Below are 11,253 nucleotides of genomic sequence, written 5' to 3'. Positions count from 1 at the left end.
CACTCTCTTGAGCCACTGCATCCCTTTCTTGAACCTCTGATCCTCTCTTGAGCCTTTGCATCACCCTCTTAAGCCTCTGCATCCCTCTCATGAGCCCCTGCATCCCTCTCTTAAGCCTCTGCATTACTCTCCTAAGCCTCTGCATCACTCTCTTGAGCCTCTGCATCACTCTCTGAGCCTCTGCATCCCTCTCTTGAGCCTCTGCATCACTCTCTTCAGCCTCTGGATCCCTCTCATGAGCCTCTGCATCATTCTCCTAGGCCTCTGCATCACTCTCTTGAGCCTTTGCATCACGCTCTTGAGCCTCTACATCCTTCTCTTGAGCCTCTTCATCACTCTTTTGAGCCTCGTCATCCCTCTCCTAAGCCTCTGCATCACTCTCTTGAGCCTCTGCATCACTCTCTTAAAACTCTGCATCCCTCTCTTGTGCCTCTGCATCACTCTCTTGAGCCTCTGCATCACTCTCTTGAGCCTCTGCATCACTCTCTTGAACCTCTGCATCACTCTCTTGAGCCTCTGTATCACTCTCTCGAGCCTCTGCATCACTCTCTTGAGCCTCTGCATACCTCTCTTAAGCCTCTGCAACACTCTTCAGCCTCTGCATCACTCACTTAAGCCTCTGCATCCCTCTCGTGATCCTCTGCATCTCTCTAGTAAGCCTCTGCATCACTCTCTTTAGCCTCTGCATCTCTCTCTTGAGCCTCTGCAACACTCTCTTCAGCCTCTGCATCACTCTCCTAAGCCTCTGCATCACTCTTCGCCCTCTGCATCACTCTCTTAAGACTCTGCTTCCCTCTCTTGATCCTCTGCATCACTCTCTTGAGCCTCTGCATCACTCTCTTGATCCTCTGCATCACTCTCATGAGCCTCTGCATCACTCTCTTGAGCCTCTACATCACTCTCTTGAGCATCTGCATCACTCTCTTGAGCCTCTTCATCACTCTCTTAAGCCTCTGCATCCCTCTCTTGATCCTCTGCATCACTCTCGTGAGCCTCTGATTCATTCTCTTGAGGCTCCGCATCCCACTCTTAAGCCTCTACATCATTCTTTTCAGCCTCTGCATTACTCTCTTGAGCCTCTGCATCACTCTCTTAAGATTCTGCATCTCTCTCTCTCTTCAGCCTCTGCATCACTCTCTTTAGCCTCTGCATCCCTCTCTGGAGCCTCAGCATCCCTTTCTTGAGACTCTGCAGCATCTCCTGAGCCTCTGCATCATTCTCTTAAGCCTCTGCATCACTCTCTTGAGCCTCTGCATCCCTCTCTTAAGCCTCTGCATCACTCTCTTGAGCCTCTGCATCCCTCTCTTGAACTAAGGCATCCCACTCATGAGCCTCTGCATCCTCTCTTCAGCCTCTGCATCACTCTCAAGAGCCTCTGAATCCTTCTCTTGAGCCTCTGCATCCCTCTCTTGAGCCCCTGCATCCCTTTCTTAACACTCTGCATCCCTCTCTTGAACCTCTGCATCCCTCTCTTTAGCCTCTGCATCACTCTCGTCAGCCTCTGCATCACTCTCTTGAGCCTCTGCATCCCCTCTATTAAGCCTCTGCATCACTCTCTTAAGCCTCTGCATCACTCTATTGAGCTTCTGCCTCACTCCTTGAGCCTCTGCATCACCCTCTTAAGCCTCTGCATCCCTATTTTGAGCCTCTTCATTACTTTCTTAAGCCTCTGCATCCCTTTCTTGAGCCTCTGCATCCCTCTCTTGAACTCCTGCATCCCTCTCATGAGCCTCTGCATCCCTCCCTTGAGCCTTTGCATCACTCTGTTAAGCCTCTGCCTCCCTCTCTTGAGCCTCTGCATCACTTTCGTAAGTTTAAGGAGTCTTAAGAGAGTGATGCAAAGGCTCAAGTTAGGGATGCAGAGGCTCATGAGAGGGATGCAGGAGTTCAAGAGGGTGATGCAGAGGCTCAAGTGAGGGATGAAAGTGAGGTAATTACCTCAAGTGATATAATGTGATTACCTCAAGTGAGGTAATGAAAACACATTGATTTTTATCATTTGTATTGGAAACAACATCTTTATATATCTTTTCTAGGATCTAAATAATACGAACCTCGCTTCATGATTTGAAGTTAAAATCCTCAAATTTGGTAATATAGCGATTTTTTTCACGTTTTTCATGTAGTGTGATTGTACGTAAATATATTCGTTTTTACCAATAATTCGATACTACTTCTTGTTTTCTCACAATATGTGATTTGGCCTTAAGTCTGAGAATTTCGCATAATATTGCATTTTTAAGCAAGTTTTCTTGCTTTTTGTTTTGTACTAAAAATCATTGACTTTAGAAATATTTTGACGTTTTATCCCCCTTTTCCTTTATGTGATTTAAACAAAATATCATCGAATTAGGCAATATTTTGCCGTTTTTCCTCGTTTTTGTGAATTTTCAGTTTATTGTTATTAATTCAATATATATACGATAAAAATTATGCAAACACATAATTGATTAGAAATTAACATTAAATATTTCATTTTCAATCAACTATTTGTTTCTCGTTAAAATACTGAGTAAGATATTGAAAAAGCGAGAAGTTATGATTTTATTGCATATATCGACGTTTCAGCCGGATTAGAGCGGTTTTACGTGTACATCTTCCATCGGTAATATAAACGGAAAATCAGGAACATTTTAGAGTATTTTAATAAAAACACATGGATTTTTATCATTTGTATTGGAAACAACATCTTTATATGTCTTTTCTAGAATCTAAATAATACGAAACCTCGCTTTATGATTTGAAGTTAAAATCCTCAAATTTGGTAAAATAGCGATTTTTTTTCACGTTTTTCATGTTGTGTGACATTACGTAAATATATTCGTTTTACGAATATTTCGATACTACTTCATGTTTTCTCACGATATGTGATTTGGCCTTCAAATAAGAGAATTTCACAAATTTTGCATTTAGGCAATATTTTGCCGTTTTTTCACGTTTTTGTGAATTTTCAGTTTATTGGTATTAATTCATTAAATATACGATAAAAATGATGCAAACACATAACTGATTAGAAAATAACCTTAAATACTTAATTTTCAATTAACTATTTGTTTCTCGTTAAAATACTGAGCAAGATGATGCAAACACATCCCTCATGTTATGATGCAAACACGTAAATAATTGCAAATTTACCTTAAATACAAGATTTTCAATCAACTCGTTGAAACAGTGAGTAAGATATTGATTAAGAGAGATTTTCTGTTTTTATTGCATATTTCGACGTTTCAGCCGGAGTAAAGCAGTTTTATGAGTACCTCTTCTTTCAGCAATATAAACAGAAATTGAGGAACATTTTAGTTAATTCTAAAGAGAACACATTGATTTTTATCATTTGAATTGAAAACATCGTTTTCATATGCCTTTTTAATTATAAAAATAATACGCAACCTCGCTCTATGATTTGAAGTAAAAATCCTTGAATTTGGTATTATAGTGACTTTTTTCACGTTTTTCATTTAGGATGATTTTAGTCAAAAATGTTCGAAATTACTAATATTTTGATACTACTTCATGTTGTCTCTCTATTTGTGATTTGGCCTACAAATCTCAGAATTACACATAACATTGCGTTTTTAAGCAAGTTTTCTTGCATTGTGCCTTGTACATGAAATCAGCGAATTTAGCAATATTTTGAGGTTTTTCATCCTTGTTTCCTTTATGAGATATCATCCACGATTTAGGCAATATTTGGCCGTTTTTCCACGTTTTCAAGCATTTTCGGTTTATTGCCTTTAATTCATTAAATTTACGATAAATATGACGCAAACACGTAATGAATTGCAAATTACCCTTAAATACTTGATTTTCAATCAACTATTTGTACCTCGTTAAAATAGTGAGTCAGATATTGATTAGGAGAGATATTCTGTTTTTATTGCATATTTCGACGTTTCAGCCGTTTTACGAGTGCCTCTTCTTTCAGTAATAAAACTGAAATTCAGGAACACTTTAGTTAATTCTAATGAAAAGATATTGATTTTTATCATATGAATTGGAAAACGCCTTTTCATATGATTAAAATAACACGTAACCTCGCTTAATGATTTCAAGCAAAAATCCACGTAATGGGTAATGTTGTGACTTTTTTCACGTTTTCATATGAAAACATGTGTCATTTATGGTAGTAATATTCGAATTTACTAATATTTTGATACAACCTCATATTTTCTCGCGAAATGTGATTGAGCCTATAATTCTAAGAATTTAGCATAATACTGCGTTTTTAAGCAAGTTTTCTGGCATTATATTTGTACTAATAATCATCTAATTTAGCAATATTTTCACGGTTATCATCCTTTTTTCCTTTATGAGTCTTCAACCAAATATCAACGATTTAGGTAATGATTTGCCGTTTTTCAACGATTTTAAGCATTTTTAGTTTATTGTCATTAATGCAAAAAAAAAAGATAAATATGATGCAAACACGTAATTAATTGCAAATTACCCTTAAATACTTGATTTTTAACCAACTTTTTATATCTCGTTAAAATAGTGAGTTAGATATTGATTAAGAGAGAATTTCTGTTTCCATTGCATATTTCGACGTTTTAGCCAGATTAGAGCGGTTTACGAATTCAGAAATATAAACGGAAATTCAGGAACATTTTAGTTAATTCTAAAGAAAACACATTGATTTTTATCATTTGAGTTTGGAAAAATCGTTCTCATATGCCTTTTTAATTTTCAAAATAATTCGCAACCTCGCTCTATTATTTGAAGTAAAAATCCTCGAATTTGGTATTATAGTGACTTTTTTCACGTTTTTCATGTTGGGTGATTTTAGGTAAAAATATTCGAATTTACTAATATTTTGATACTACTTCATGTTGTCTCTCTATTTGTGATTTGGCCTACAAATCTCAGAATTAAACATAATATTGCGTTTTTAAGCAAGTTTTCTTGCATTGTGCCTTGTACATAAAATCAGCGAATTTAGCAATATTTTGGGGTTTTTCATCCTTGTTTCCTTTATGAGATATCATCCACGATTTAGGCAATATTTGGCCGTTTTTCCACGTTTTCAAGCATTTTCGGTTTATTGCTTTAATTCATTAAATTTACGATAAATATGACGCAAACACGTAATGAATTGCAAATTACCCTTAAATACTTGATTTTCAATCAACTATTTGTACCTCGTTAAAATAGTGAGTCAGATATTGATTAGGAGAGATTTTCTGTTGTTATTGCATATTTCGTCGTTTCAGCCGGATTAGTGTAGTTTAACGAGTACCTTTTCTCTCAGTAATATAAACGGAAATTCAGGAACATTTTAGTTAATTCTAATGAAAAGACATTGATTTTTTATCATTTGAGTTGGAAAACGCCGTATCATATGATCAAAATAACACGAAACATTGCTTAATGATTTGAAGCAAAAATCCACGTAATTGGTAATGTTGTGACTTTTTTCACGTTTTCATGTGACAACATGAAAACATTTAAGGTAGTAATATTCGAATTTACTAATATTTTGATACAACCTCATGTTTTCTCGCGAAATGTGATTTAGCTTAAAAATCTAAGAATTTAGCATAATATTGCGTTTTTAAGCAAGTTTTCTTGTATTTTATTTGTACTAATAACAATGGAATTTAGCAATATTTTCACGTTTATCATCCTTTTTTCCTTTATAAGACTTAAACGAAATATCAACGATTTAGGAAATTATTTGCCGTTTTTCAACGATTTTAAGCATTTTTGGTTTATTGTCATTAATGCATTAAAAATACGATAAATATGATGCAAACACATATTAATTGCAAATTACCCTTAAGTACTTTATTTACAGTCAACTATTTGTACCTCGTTAAAATAATGAGTTAGGTATTGATTAGAAAAGATTTTTTGTTGCCATTGCATATTTTTACGTTTCAGCCGGTTTAAAGCGGTTTTACGAGTGCCTCTTCCTACAGTAATATAAACGGAAATTCAGGAACATTTTAGTTAATTCTAAAGAAACACATTGATTTTATCATTTGAATTGGAAACAACGTTTTCATATGCCTTTTTAATGATCAAAATAATACGCAACCTCGCTCTATGATTTGATGTAAAAATCGTCAAATTTTGTATTTTTAGTGACTTTTTCACGTTTTTATGTAGAGTAATTTTAGGTAAATATGTTCGATTTTACTAATATTTTGATACTACTTCATGGTTGTCTCGCAAAATGTAATTTAGCCTACAAATCTCAGAATTTCGCATAATATTGCGTTTTTAAGCAATATTTATTGCGTTTTCATGCATTGTGCTTTGTACACAATATCATCGAATTTAGAAATATTTTGAGGTTTTTCATCCTTGTTTTCTTTAAGATTTAAACCAAATATCATCGATTTAGGCAATATTTTGCCATTTTTTTCCGCGTTTTCAAGCCTTTTCGGTTTATTGCCATTAATTCAATAAATTTACGATAAATATGATGCAAACACGTAATTAATTGCAAATTAAAATTAAATACTTGATTTTAAATCAACTATTTGTATCTCGTTAAAAATAGTGAGTAAGATATTGATTACGGGAGATTTTCTGTTTTTATTGCATATTTTGAAGTTTCAGCCGAGTAAAGCAGTTTTATGAGTACCTCTTCTTACGATGATATAAACAGAAATTCAGGAACACTTTAGGTAATTCTATAGAAAACACATTGGTTTTTATCATTTGAATTGGAAACAACGTTTTCATATGCCTTTTTATTGATCAAAATAATACGCAACCTCGCTCTTTGATTCTACGTAAAAGTCGTCGAATATGGTATTATAGTGACTTTTTTCACGTTTTTCATGTTGAGTGATATCTGGTTAAAATGTTTGAATATACTCATTTTTTTTGATACTGCTTCATGTTGTCCAAATATATGTGATTTGGCCTACAAATCTCAGAATTTCACATAATATGGCGTTTTTTAAGCAAGTTTTTCTTGCATTGTACTTTGTACTTAAAATCATCGAATTTAGCAATATTTTGGGGGTTTTCATCCTTGTTTTCCTGTATGAGATTTAAACAAATATCAACGATTTATGCAATATTTTACCGTTTTTCCACGTTTTCCAGCCTTTTCGGTTTATAGCCATTAATTCATGAAATTTTACGATAAATATGATGCACACACGTAATGAATTGCAAATTACCCTTAAATACATGATTCTCAATCAACTATTTGTACCTTGACTATTTCTTGAGCCTCTACATCCCTCTCTTAAGCCTCTACATCATTCTCTTGAGCCATGCATCACTCTCTTCAGCCTCTGCATCACTCTCTTAAGGCCTCTTCATCTCTCTCTTCAGCCTCTGCATCACTCTCTTGATCCTCTGCATCACTCTCTTGAGCCTCTGCATCATTCTCTTGAGCCTCTGCATCCCTCTCTTGAGCCTCTACATCATTCTCTTGAGCTCTGCATCCCTCTCTTGAGCCTTTGCATCACTCTCTTAAGCCTCTGCATCCCTCTCTTGAGCCTTTGCATCGTTCTCAAGTGCCTCTGCATCTTTCTCTTGTGCCTCTGCATCCCTCACATGAGCCTCTGCATCCCTCTCTTGAGCCTCTGCATCCCACTCTTAAGCCTCTGCATCACTCATGAAAAGTCATAATTTCAACCTGCGAAAACGTGCCGAGAGGCAGAATTTGCCTCCAGAATATTGCTCAAGCGTCGAATTTGGGACTTTTTGGATATTTTGAAAACTGTAGAGAGGGCTTGGGCAAAATGTGATCCATCGCCGCTTTCAGTAACTGGCATATTTTCGGTATAAAATGTCGTAATTTCCTACTTGCGAATACGTGCAGAGAGCCAGAAATTGGCTCCAAAATATTCTTCAAGGGACGTATTTGGATGTTTGGGATATTTCGAAAACTGCAGAGGGGTTTGGGCAAAATGTGACCCATCGCCGCTTTTCAGTAATTGGTATATTTTCGGTATAAAAAGGCGTAATTTCAAAACTGCGAATACGTGCAGAGAGAGAGAATTTGGCTCCAAAATATGGTTCAAGGGTCGAATTGGAATGTTTGGGATATTTTGAAAACTGCAGAGAGGGTTTGGGCAAAATGTGATCCATCGCCCGCTTTCAGTAATTGGCAATTTTTCTGTATAAAAAAGTCGTAATTTCAAACTGCGAATACGTGCAGAGAGCCAGAGTTTGGTTCCAAATCATGGCTCAAGAGTCGAAATTTGGATGTTTGAGATATTTTCAAAACTGCGGGGTGAATTTGGGCAAACTGTGACCCATCGCCCGCTCTCAGTAATTGGCATATTTTCGGTATAAAATTCGTAATTTCAAACTGCGAAAACGTGCCGAGAGCCAGAATTGGCTAAAATATATGGCTCAAGCGTCGAATTTGGGGACGTTTGGGATATTTTGAAAACTGCAAAGAGGGCTTGGGCAAAATGTGATCATTCGCCGCTTTCAGTAACTGGCATATTTTCGGTATAAAAAGTCGTAATTTTCATACTGCGAATTCGTGCAGAGACCAGAAATTGACTCCAAAATATTCTTCAAGGGTCGTATTTGGGGTGCTTTTGATGTTTTGAAAACTGCAGAGGGGTTTGGGCAAAATGTGACTTCATCGGCGCGTTCAGTAATTGGCATATTTTCGGTATAAAAAAGTCGTAATTTTCAAACTGCGAATACGTGCAGAGAGCCAGAATTTCCCGCCAAAAATATGGCTCAAGCGTCGAATTGGGGATGTTTAGGATATTTTCCAAACTGCAGGGTGGGTTTGGTCAAACTGTGACCCATCGCCGCTCTCAGTAACTGGCATATTTTCGGTATAAAATTCATAATTTCAAACTGCGAATACATGCAGAGGAGCAAGAATTTGGGCTCGTTAATTTAGCCCAAGCGTCGAATTTGGGATGTTTGGGATATTTTGAAAACTGCAGAGAGGGTTTGGGCAAAATGTGATTCATCGCCGCTTTCAGTAATTGGCATTTTTCTGTATAAAATATCGTAATTTCAAACTGCGAATACGTGCAGAGAGCGAGGATTTTGCTCCAAAATATTGCTCAAGCGTCAAATTTGGGATGTTATGGATATTTTTGAAAATTGCAGGGAAGGTTTGGGCAAAATGTGACTCATCGGCGCGTTCAGTAATTGGCATATTTTGGTATAAAACGTCGTAATTTTCAAACTGCGAATACGTGCAGAGAGCCAGAATTTGGCTCCAAATTATGGTTCAAGCGTCGAATTTGGGATGTTTTAGATATTTTGAAAACTGCAGGGAGGACTTGGGCAAAATGTGACTCATCTGCGCGTTCAGTAATTGGCATATTTCCGTTATAAAAAGTCGTAATTTCAAACTGCGAATACGTACAGAGAGCCAGAATTTACCTCCAAATTATGGTTCAATAGTCGAATTTTGGATGTTTGGGATATGTTCTAAACTGCAGAGAGGGTTTGGGCAAACTGTGGACATATCGCTCGCTCTCAGAAATAGAATATTTTCGGTATAAAAAATCGTAATTTCAAACGGCGAATACGTGCAGAGAGCCAGAATTTGGCTACAAAATATGGTTCAAGCGTCGAATTTGGGACGTTTGGGATATTTTGAAAACTGCAGGGAGGGTTTGGGCAAAACGTGATCCATCGCTGCCTTTCAGTAATTGGCATTTTTTCTGTATAAAAAAGTCGTAATTTTAAAGTGCGAATACGTGCAGAAAGCCAGAATTTGGCTCCAAATTATGGTTCAAGCGTCGAATTTGGGATGTTTGTGATATTTTTAAAACTGCAGGGAGGGATTGGGCAAAATGTAACCCATCGCTGATCCCATTAATTGCCATATATTTGGTATAAAATGTCGTAATTTCAAACTGCGAATACGTGCAGAGAGCGAGAATTTTGCTCCAAAAATATTGCTCAAGCGTCAAATTTGGGATGTTTGGGATATTTTCAAAACTGCAGGGTGAATTTGGGCAAACTGTGACCCATCGCCGCTCTCAGTTAACTGGTATATTTTCGGTATAAAATTCGTAATTTCAAACTGCGAATACGTGCAAAGAGCCAGAGTTTGGCTACAAAATAATGGTTTCAAGCGTCGAATTTGGAATGTTTCTGATATTTTGAAACTGCAGAGAGGGCTTGGGCAAAATGAGAAACATCGCCGCTTTCAGTAACTGGCATATTTTCGGTATAAAAAGTCGGAATTTCATACTGCGAATACGTGCAGAGAGCCAGAAATTGGCTCCAAAAAATTCCTCATGGTTGTATTTGGGATGTTTGGATTATTTCGAAAACTGCTGAGGGGTTTGGGCAAAATGTGACCCATCGCTGATCCCAGTAAATTGGCATATATTCGGTATAAAAATTCGTAATTTCAAACTGCGAATACGTGCAGAGAGCCAGAGTTTTGCTCCAAATTATGGTTCAATAGCCGAATTTGGGATGGTTGGGATAATTTCAAACTGCAGGGAGGGTTTGGGCAAACTGTGACATATCGCTGCTCTCAGTAATTGAATATTTTCGGTATAAAATTCGTAATTTCAAACTGCGAAATACGTGCAGAGAGCGAGAATTTTTCTCCAAAATATGGCTCAAGCGTCGAATTTTGGACGTTTGGGATATTTTGAAAACTGCAGGAGGGTTTGGGCAAAACGTGATCCATCGCCGCTTTCAGTAATTGGCAATTTTTTTCTGTATAAAAAGTCGTAATTTTCAAACTGCGAATACGTGCAGAGAGCCAGAATTTGGCTCCAAATTATGGTTCAAGCGTTGAATTTGGGATGTTGTGATATTTTTAAAACTGCAGGGAGGGTTTGGGCAAAATGTAACCCATCGCTGATCCCATTAATTGGCATATATTCGGTATAAAATGTCGTAATTTCAAACTGCGAATACGTGCAAAGAGCGAGAATTTTGCTCCAAAATATTGCTCAAGCGTCAAATTTGGGATGTTTGGGATATTTTGAAAACTGCAGGGAGGGTTAGGGCAAAATGTGACTCATCGGCGCGTTCAGTAATTGGCATATTTTCGGTATAAAATTCGTAAATTCAAACTGCGAAAACGTGCCGAGAGCCAGGAATTTGGCTCCAAAATATGGCTCAAGCGTCGAATTTGGGGACGTTTGGGATATTTTCAAACTGCAGGGAGGGCTTGGGCAAAGTGTGATCCATCGCCGCTTTCAGTGACTGGCATATTTTCGGTAAAAAACGTCGTAATTTCAAACTGCGGAATACGTGCAGAGAGCCAGAATTTGGCTCCAAATTATGGTTCAAGCGTCGAATTTGGGATGTTTTAGATATTTGAAAACTGCAGGGAGG

This window comes from Procambarus clarkii, chromosome 37 (assembly GCF_040958095.1).
Source record: "Procambarus clarkii isolate CNS0578487 chromosome 37, FALCON_Pclarkii_2.0, whole genome shotgun sequence".
NCBI classification, from domain to species: domain Eukaryota; kingdom Metazoa; phylum Arthropoda; class Malacostraca; order Decapoda; family Cambaridae; genus Procambarus; species Procambarus clarkii.
The sequence above is the reverse complement of the archived record's forward strand: the minus strand, read 5'-3'. Positions refer to the sequence as shown.